The following is a 9,676-nucleotide window of genomic DNA, read 5'->3' as shown; positions in this document are numbered from 1 at the left end:
TTCAGCAAAAAGGCTGGATACAAAATTAACTCGGAGAAATTAGTAGCTCTCCTTTGTACAAATGTTAAATGAGCTGAGAAAGAAATTAGGGAAACACCCTTCACAATAGCCACAAATAATATAAAATATTTTGGTGTAATTCTAATCAAGCAAGGGAAAGAACTATATGTCAAAAACTTCAAATCTCTGAAGAAAGAGTTGAGAAAGATATCCAAAGATGCAAAGTTCTTCCCTGCACATGGAATCATAGGATTAATGCAGTAAAAATGCCCATCTTACCAAAAACAATATACACATTTAATGAAATTCCCATCAAAATGACAACACAATTTTTATAGGCCTTGAAAGAACAACTCCCAACTTCATATGGAAAAACAAAAGTCCCAAGATAGCTAAAACAATCCTGAACAATTAAAGAACCTCTGGAGAAATCTCCATCCCTGATCTCAAGCTGCACTACAGAGCAATAATAATAAACACTGCACAGTATTAGTATAGAAACAGACAGACTGACAGCTAGAGCCACACCCAGTCAGCACTGCGCCTCTCAGGTCAGCGTGAGCCAGAGCCAAGATGGCTGTCTTCTCTAAGGAGTATGGCTCTGTGCTTCTCACTGGTGCTGCCAGATGGTGCTCCACCTGGCCATCAATGTGGGTAAAGCCTGGAAGAAGTACAAGGTAGAGTACCCTGTCATGTACAGCACAGCTCCTGAGAATGGGCATATGTTCAACTGCATTCAGCGTGCCCACCAGAACACGTTGGAGGTGTACCCTCCCTTCCTATTTTTCCTAACCATGGGAGGTGTTTACCATCCGCGCATAGCTTCTGGCCTAGGCCTGGCCTGGATTATTGAGCGAGTTCTATATGCATATAGCTACTACACATTGGCTACTACACAGGAGACCCTAACAAGCGGTATCGAGGAGCTGTGAGCTTTCTTGGACTCTTTGCCTTGATGGGCACAACTGTGTGCTCCACCTTCCAGCATCTGGTCTGGATTAAGCCTGGCCTAGGCTACGGGTCCAGATCCTGCCACTGAGGAATGGGAGGCCTTTCAATTCTCATTCCCCTCGAACGACTTACCCTTACTTCTAGTTCCACTGTTTTATAAAATATAATAAAAACTTACATGGCATCAGCCTCTTACCTAAAAAAAAAAAAAAAAAAAAAAAAAAAGAGAGAGACAGGCTGATCAAGGAATCGAATCAAAGACCCAGAAATAAAGTATCCACACACCTATAGATATTTGATCTTTGACAAAGAAGCCAAAAACATAAAATGGAAAAAAGAAAGCATCTTCAATAAATGGTGCTGGTCTAACTAGAGGTCTACATATAGAAGAATACAAATAAATCCACATTTATCATTCTGCACAAAACCCAAGTCCAAATGGATCAAAGATGTCAATGTAAAACTGGATACACTAAGTGTCATAGAAGAGAAAGTAGGGGATAGCCTTGAACACATTGGTTCAGGAGACAACTTCCTGAGCAGAACACCAGTGGTTCAGGTTCTAAGATAAACAATTAATAAATGGGACCTCATGAAACTGAAAAGCAGCTGAGTGAAACAGGCATGGAGACCCATAGCCAAACACTGCACAGAGCTGAGGACTCTTATGGAAGAGTTGGGAGGATTGAGGGCTCTAGGGGGATAGGAACTCCATAGGAAGACCAACTAAGCTAGACTCTCCGGGACCCTCTCAGACTGAGCCACCAAAGAACATACATGGGCTGGACTGAGCTCCACCCCACAACACCCCACCCCAGCAGATATGTAGCAGATGTGCAGCTCTGTCAACATGTGCCCCAACAACTGGAGCAAGGGCTGTCCCTGAAGCTGTTGTCTGTGGAATTTGTTCCCCCAACTTAGATGCCTTGCCTGGCCTCAGTTGAGGGAGGATATGCCAAAATCTGCAAAGACTTGATGTGTCAAGTTGGGGAAGGGGGACACTGGGGGTGTCAATCCTCTCATAGGAGAAAGGGAGAAGGATGGGGTAGGGACTGTGTAAAGAAGGACTAGGAGGCAGAGAGGGCAGCAATCTGGATGTATAATGAATAGATAGATAGATAGATAGATGAATAGATAGATAAACAAACAAACAAACAGGGAAAGGGGGAAGGAAGAGGGAGAGGGAAAAGAAGAGGTAGTAGCCAGAGATGGGGAACAGAAAGGTGGAGGGGTGAAGGAGGGAGGGCTAAAGAGAGGAATGAAGAGGAGAGAAAGAAGAGAAGAAAGAGATAAATGGAAAAAGAGAAAGAAGTGAGAGGAAGGAAAAGAAAGAGGGAGAGGAGAAGAGAAGAAGTATTAGAGAGGCAGGCTGGAGAGACACAGGAACAGAGGGAAGAAGATAGAAATTGGAGGGAGGGATGGATGGAAGGAGGGATGGAGGGAGGAATGGATGGAGGGAGGAAAGGAAGGAGGGACGGACAGAAGGACTGACGAACGAACAGAGAGATGGAGGAAGGGAGGGACGAAGGAAGGGAGGGACATAAAGGGGAGAAATTGAACCAGAAAGTCTTTTGTTTGCACTGAGGTAAATATCTTGGTCCTCTGGTCAGCTTTCAAGATTCAGAGTTAATATCCTCTGGCGCCACACGGGGGCGCCCCTGGCAGCGATTCTGAGCTCTTGGTTCTCCAAGCTGATGTGCAGGAGACTGGCATCCCAGGGAGTCTGAGAGACCTGCTGTTTAAGTCAGCACCCTGCAAGCTCCCTTTAGTCAAACTAAAAACAAAATAAGAAAGAAATATGCTTTTAAAATGTAAAACCAAATGGATGAAGAGATGTGTCTGTGGTTAATAGTGAATAATTAACCTTCTAGAGGACTGGAATAAAGTTCAGAGCCCACATCTGTCGGTCAAAACTGCCTCTAACTCCTGCTCCAAGGAATCGGACATTCCTTCCTGGACTCCACAGGCATCGGCAACTCCCCTGCCCCACCGTGTCCATAGTCTCACACAAACACACTTATGTCCAAAATAAAGTATGTTAAATTTTTAAAGTAATTAAAAATAAAATTGAAAACATTTTCAAGTCATGCACATTCCCCAAAATAGTGTGCCCCAAACCATGAAACTTAAGAAATATCACAGAAAAGACAGAGGGGATAATTTCGAATTGCATCTATAGTAACCTGAAAATAGCAATGTGAAGAGGCATGAAAAGGGAAAGATCAAGAAAACAGAAAGGAAGAGAAGGAAAGAGGGAGGGAGGGAAGGAGGGAGGGAGGGAAGGAGGGGAGAAGAAAAAGAAGGGAGGAAGGGAAAGGTGCATTTTGCTGATGTGAACCTGAGTTAGGGGCCACCACAAATTTAGCAAAAATGTCCCAGTTCTGTTTTGAACCCTGGGACTGTGTCAAACCTCAGCGTCAGCTGCCTGGTCTGACTGCATCTTGTTTTGTTCTGTTTGGCTGTGGTCTCTCGGCAGCTTGCTCTTTTCTGAAGATGAGTTAGAGGAGTGAATCTGATGGAGAGGGGGCTTGAGAAGAAACAGAGGGCGAGGGACCTGTAGTCTGGATGTATTGTATAAGAGACAAATCTACTTTCAGTCAGAAAGGAAAAGAGGCCAGGTTGAACAGTAACTGAGGATTTGCTTCCATTCCTTTGCTTGTTTGCCCGTTTAACACAAAGTTTTCTCAAAACAGTAGGGACTTTTAGGGCTGGATTATCCAATAATCCTCAAAGAACAAAAGCCACCAAGAAGCCTTTGAAGGTGCCCAAACTTGGACAAGCAGGTAGCTAATTCCTTAAGCAAACACTCAGGTGCCTAACTAAATACTACCTCCCTTCCTTCTTGACTTAGGCATTTCAAATCAGGTCCCCGTGTTCCTGGGGTTTGGAGGGAGTCAAAGCTCTGTCCAGACAACCCAACAAGTGAGGTGAGGTCCATGTAGCAGTTCCTAAAGACAGCAACTAAAGAGACAAGAAATATTGAACAGCATAGGAAGGAGACACGCTCACGGAGGACACACACTGGGAAGGGAAACAAGGAGGTCCCCTTCAGTCTGTTTTGGGGTGTCAGCATGAAATGTATGTTTAACTTGGAGGCAGGAGGAATGCACGTCTCAGTAGCCATGCTACGGGTCACTAAGCAGCCACTGTCTCAGTCCCAGGCTCTCCTGCAAAATGGCCTAATGTCAGGACTGTGTTAAACCTTTCCCTGGGGACAATTCTGCTTCTGGCTGGAGCCTTCAGGCTGCCTATCCACTGAGAGGAGACTTCTGGGGAATGTTTAGTCATCCAGGGTTCATTGTTTCAATAGCCTGGTGGCTGAGGAGGGACTTGAGAGTCTCTTTATAATATCTACTCCTCTGTGAGTGGTTACACCTGCACCTTTACTTCATGGAGTCCTCGAAGTCCTGGGAACACTTGGGAACACATAACTCCACAAACATTGGCTTTACAGAAGCTGCGGCCTGGATCTGTCCTAGATTCCCCCGACCCAGCCCTCTCTTCCCAATTCTCTTATCCTCTTTTCTGTTCTGCCCAGTTCCTCTGGCCGCTGCCCCCTCCCCCGTGTTCCATTCACCAGCTCCCCTCCCTCATGCCCCATCCCCTTTCTCCTACCTAATATCTCCTTTCCTGTTCTCCCCCACTCTTCTCATCTCTCCATGTCTCTGCCCTAGCCGTCCTCTAGTCTTTGGGACCTGGACCATACAGGAAAAGGGGTTCAAGACCACTCTTATCTTTCTGTTTGTTTTGATTTTTATGATGTGTGTGTGCGTGCGTGTGCGTGTGCGTGTGCGTGTGTGTGTGTGTGTGTGTGTGTGTGTAAGGTCTCACTATGTAGCCCTGGCTGGCTATCCTCCCACACCTGCTATATAGACAGAGCCAGCCTTGACCTCACAGAGATTCTGTGTCTGCCTCCTGAGTGTTGGGATTAAAGGCACCCATCATCACAAATAACTCTATCCCTATCTCTTAAATTCAAATTTAAGAACTTGCCTCAGCCAAGCTTGTCTCAGGCTCAGACAGCCCAGCCTGTCTGCTTCAAACCTAAATCTTCAAGCACTTTCATGCAGGAGGTGTTCCCAAGCCCAGGGCACCAGAACCTGGGGGCACCTAGCAACATCTTATTCTCATTTTTTTCCTGAGATAGAAATAAGGGGCATCATCAATTCTGGGAGCTCTGCTTTCTCTATGTGAAACCAGGTAGTGATAGTAACTTGGAGGTCGGGGGCTTCCAGGAAATAATACATAAGAACAGTAGCTGGACGTTTCTGAGTCCCCGTGTTCATGTCTTGCAGTCCATGGGGCTTTCTGTCCCTGGCTTGTGAACCTGGTAAACAGAAAAGTTAATCTGAATTCCTGAGGCCCTTCTGTGCTTCTCGGAGCCAAGAGTTCTGACCTTTTCCTCCAACAAGTGTTTTTCAACCAGAACCTTGCTGGGCTGTGCCTGGATGTTGACATCACTTGCAGCTATTTATAACGGGAGGTTGTGACTTTCTCAGAGATAGGACAGTGTTCCCTTCCGGGCTTTGACAAGTGACATGGCATTTGTGCTGTGGCAGTTCTGTAGATCTTTGCAATGTTAATTGAACTGATTGTTTGCAGAGGTCATAGACATAATCAATTACCCTATAAGCAGAATTCAAAGCTGCAAATGGGGCACGATGAACCCTGATAGACAGACAGCCAGTCCCCGGCATGACACTCCACCTCTTGAGCTCCTTGTCCAAAAGCTGACAACTAGTGGGAAATGGCATACATGGGACGCTTCTGGCCCTGGTATTTCATAGCTCTCGTTCAGACTCATGAGGAACAGAGTAGGAAAACAGCTTTATTTTATGTGCATTGGCATTTGGGCTGTCTGTGTGTCTGTGTGAAGGTGTCAATACTCCTGGAGCAGCAGACAATTGTGAGCTGCCATGCGGGTGCTGGGTATTGAACCCAGGTCCTCTGCAAGAGCAGCCAGTGTTCTTTCCTGCTGAGTCATCTCTCCAGATCCCAATTTTTTAAATGAGTTGATTTTTGTTCATTACTCTAAAAACACGTTTACAGAGTGCCGACTATATGCCAGATACTATCCCAGTGAGTGTTAGGGAAACAAAACCAGTGAGTATTCATCAGATCATGGTTTATTAGATAACCCCTTCGTGAAACAGCAGTGTCCTATCTAAGGTTAAGGTAAGTGGCCCATGCTGTCCTAAATACCTTAAAGCAAATACTTTGAAAGCAGACCAATAAAGGTGTTTTCTACATTAGGATCTTTAATTAACCAGATCAGAATAAACAAATGAACCTTCACTCAAAACAAGGGAGACCCAGAGCTTGAACTCAGTGGTCCATGCAGGTACCTAGCTTCCATTCAGGAAAAAACAAACAAACAAAAACCAAGGGGAACTACTCAACCTCATTTGTTTGGAAGCCTCGGCCTGCTTTCAGTGTCGAAAGAGTTCAAAATGGGAGGGAAAAGAAAACAACAGATTCATTAAAAACTGCTTATACTCTGAAAGTGGTCAACCTACAAAACCCCCTCCAGAATTGGGGAGCTAAAATGATTTATGCTTAGTTTCTTAGGCCCGTGCTTGAGAGTGCTGAATAACTAGCAAAGGGACAGTGTGGAGGAGCCTTGGTATAACAAAGCTCTGGAGTCCTGTGGGCACACTTCAGTGCACAAGACAGGTAGTTGGAAGGGTCTGGGAAGACAGGGCAGATAAAGGTTCCCACTAGCCTAGCCAGTCTTCGGGCTTGATACCTGATATGAAGGTGAGGCTCAAGGGATGGATTAAGGAAGGAGGATAAAATGGCAGGATTGGGTGTGGCCCTGCACCTGGCTGTAAACTAGAAGCCAGAGTCCACAAAATGCCCACTGAGGTCAAGAACTCCACATTTCCTGTAATTCCAGAGACATGGGAATGGGGAAGAAGAGAAATGGAAGCTAACAGCAATTACCACTGACTATATCAGCTGCATTGGCCTATTTCAACCGATTGATACCCCGTAAGAGCCCTCTGAAGGGGAGACAGTGTCCTTATGATAGAATTCAACAGCAAAGTGCACAGAGGCCAGGGAGCATGCCCTCGTCATTAGGGACTAGTGAGGGCAGTATGGGTCTGAGACCAGCTTCCTGCAAAGCTAGCCCAGACTCTACCTTCTCTCCCAGATGGGTTCTGGGGTATTCTAATGCCCCACCTCTTCCTGCCTTCAGAGGAAGAATAGATGACCTTAGATTACAATAGAAAACAACACTGCATTCTTACACATATGTAAGCTGGTGCATTTTATCCCCACAGTCTTAAAAATGTAGGAGCAGACTATTACAAATAGCTTCTCTGGGTCAAGGGCATCCAACAGAACATGGGCGGTCTCAGCATGATCGCCTGATTCACAGAGTGCTGTCAAGCAGCTAACTTGTGCCATCTTCATAGAAATAGACTTGCTTTGATGTTCTGAAATAGCTAAGCCTGTTCAAGATGTACGGTTGACTCTTACATGACATGCAAGACAGTGGGGATTCTGGGAAAGCAATGGTTATCTCCAGAGTCCCATTGTCATGTGTAGTCACAGACTTTCACTGGGATCAGTTTGTGGCTGCATACTCTACCCAGTTGTTTTAACTCTTGGTGACGTTTCATTTTGACACTGTAGATAAGTATTGAAACCAGCTCTCCTGCTCCTTTCAGACCCCGAACCCAACCAGACATTGTCTTCCACGATCTACAAAAACCAGATATTTTCTCTTTCTTCTCCTGCCACTTCTCCCCACCCCACCAGTCTCCTAATCCTGTTTTCTTTCATTATCAAACGTTTGGTTATCAACATGAGAACATGAGGATCTCTGGCCCAATGCCCCAGTCGTGTGTGTGGGGGGGGGGGAGGGAGAGAGAGAGAGAGAGAGAGAGAGAGAGGAGAGAGAGACTCACATGTTATATCAAGAACTGCAGGAGAATAACTCTCCAGTGTCAAGAGTGGTCCTTGGCTGAGATGCACCATTTGGCCACAAAACTCTGCCCATGAAGAAATGCAAAGCAGGCTACAATCACCCCTGTCCTACACAATAAGCTACATTGGATTCAGCTTGGGAGAGATGGCCCTGCTTGAACTAGACTTCCTTCAATGACCTGCACTTAATAAGGAAGCTATGTCCACTGAAGCAGCTTGAGCATGTGGCCTCCACTGTGTGGTGGGTAAAACTTACTTTCCATGGTAACAGCCTACTTTTGGATGCTCTGGAGATCCTACCAGTTTTGTGTAAGCACAGGTGACAGTTGGGTTTTGTGAAGTACAAAGGATAGGGGGTGGATTGGCCAAGAGCTCCTCACTGAGCAAACACAACTGGATGATATCAAACAAACGTTTCTCAGTACTCAAAATCCCAGTGGTGAGTTGTGATTGAAAGAAGCAAAGAGTAGAAACTCAAAACATGGGTAAAATCAGAAAGTACCTGAGACCTGGGACTTCTGACCATTTCTTCCTCTGGATAGCCTGCCCTACAAATCCCTCTAACCAAAGCAGAACAATCTGGTTGTAACTGGTAGGAACTGCATGGGAGCTTAGGTGTTCTTCTGGAAGGCAATGGTGGTGTGGGTGATGTCTCTGGAGATCCTATTGACCTGAAGAAAAAGATGAAAGGCACCAAGACTTCGGTTCCACCAGAGGTGTGGGATTCCTCACTGTGGAAACTTGGAGTTTATGTATCATTTGAACAATAGGATGAGCATCCAGGCAAAAACACCGCTCCCATCTCAAGAGGAATAGCAGATGGTTAATTCTAGAGCCAAATATGAATGGCCAGGGCTGGACATTAATTCTGTTCTCAGCAGCCAGGCAAGGGATCCAGGGGATATCACACCTTCCTCTGACCTCTGTGGGTAGCCACACTCTCATGCACACACAATCACCTACCCACCCACACTATAGATACCCACACTCTCATGCACACACAATCACCTACCCACCCCACACTATAGATACCCACACTCTCATGCACACACAATCACCTACCCACCCACACTATAGATACCCACACTCTCATGCACACACAATCACCTACCCACCCACACTATAGATACCCACACTCTCATGCACACACAATCACCTACCCACCCACACTATAGATACCCACACTCTCATGCACACACAATCACCTACCCACCCACACTATAGATACCCACACTGTCATGCACACACAATCACCTACCCACCTACACTATAGATACCCACACTCTCATGCACACACAATCACCTACCCACCCACACTATAGATACCCACTCTCATGCACACACAATCACCTACCCACCCACACTATAGATAGCCACACTCTCATGCACACATAATCACCTACCCACCCACACTATAGATACCCACACTCTCATGCACACACAGTCACCTACCCACCCACACTATAGATAGCCACACTCTTATGCACACACACCTACCCACCCACATACAATTTTTTTAAAAAATTTTTAAATCATACGTGCTTCTGTGTGTCTGTGCATGATTATGATAATCAGAAAACATTAAAACGCCTCTTTTCCCATGATACAACCACCATGTTTCTACCAGAACAGACTTTGTACGTAAACTAAAAATGCCAGCTTTATAAGATTCAACCGTCTGAACTGCAGGGCTTCGGGCAGCATCTCTTGGTGCTATGTAGAATGCAAGACACACGCAGTACAAAATGTATGCCGTGTGCTCAAGAGCAAGGCTGCATGGGGCAGTGAGGTA

General features: G+C 45.7%; 1 pseudogene across 1 annotated transcript; it reads left to right on the top strand.

Annotated features, from left to right (window-relative positions):
- Positions 1 to 573: 573 nt before the first annotated feature.
- On the top strand, positions 574 to 1,043 carry LOC308423143 (glutathione S-transferase 3, mitochondrial-like; annotated as a pseudogene). The gene has a single exon. The product of its transcript is annotated as a glutathione S-transferase 3, mitochondrial-like (transcript).
- The last annotated feature ends 8,633 nt before the right edge of the window (positions 1,044 to 9,676 follow it).

The sequence above is a fragment of the Micromys minutus genome (assembly GCF_963924665.1).
Source record: "Micromys minutus genome assembly, chromosome: 8".
Taxonomy (NCBI): Eukaryota; Metazoa; Chordata; class Mammalia; order Rodentia; family Muridae; genus Micromys; species Micromys minutus.
The sequence above is the reverse complement of the archived record's forward strand: the minus strand, read 5'-3'. Positions and strand labels throughout refer to the sequence as shown.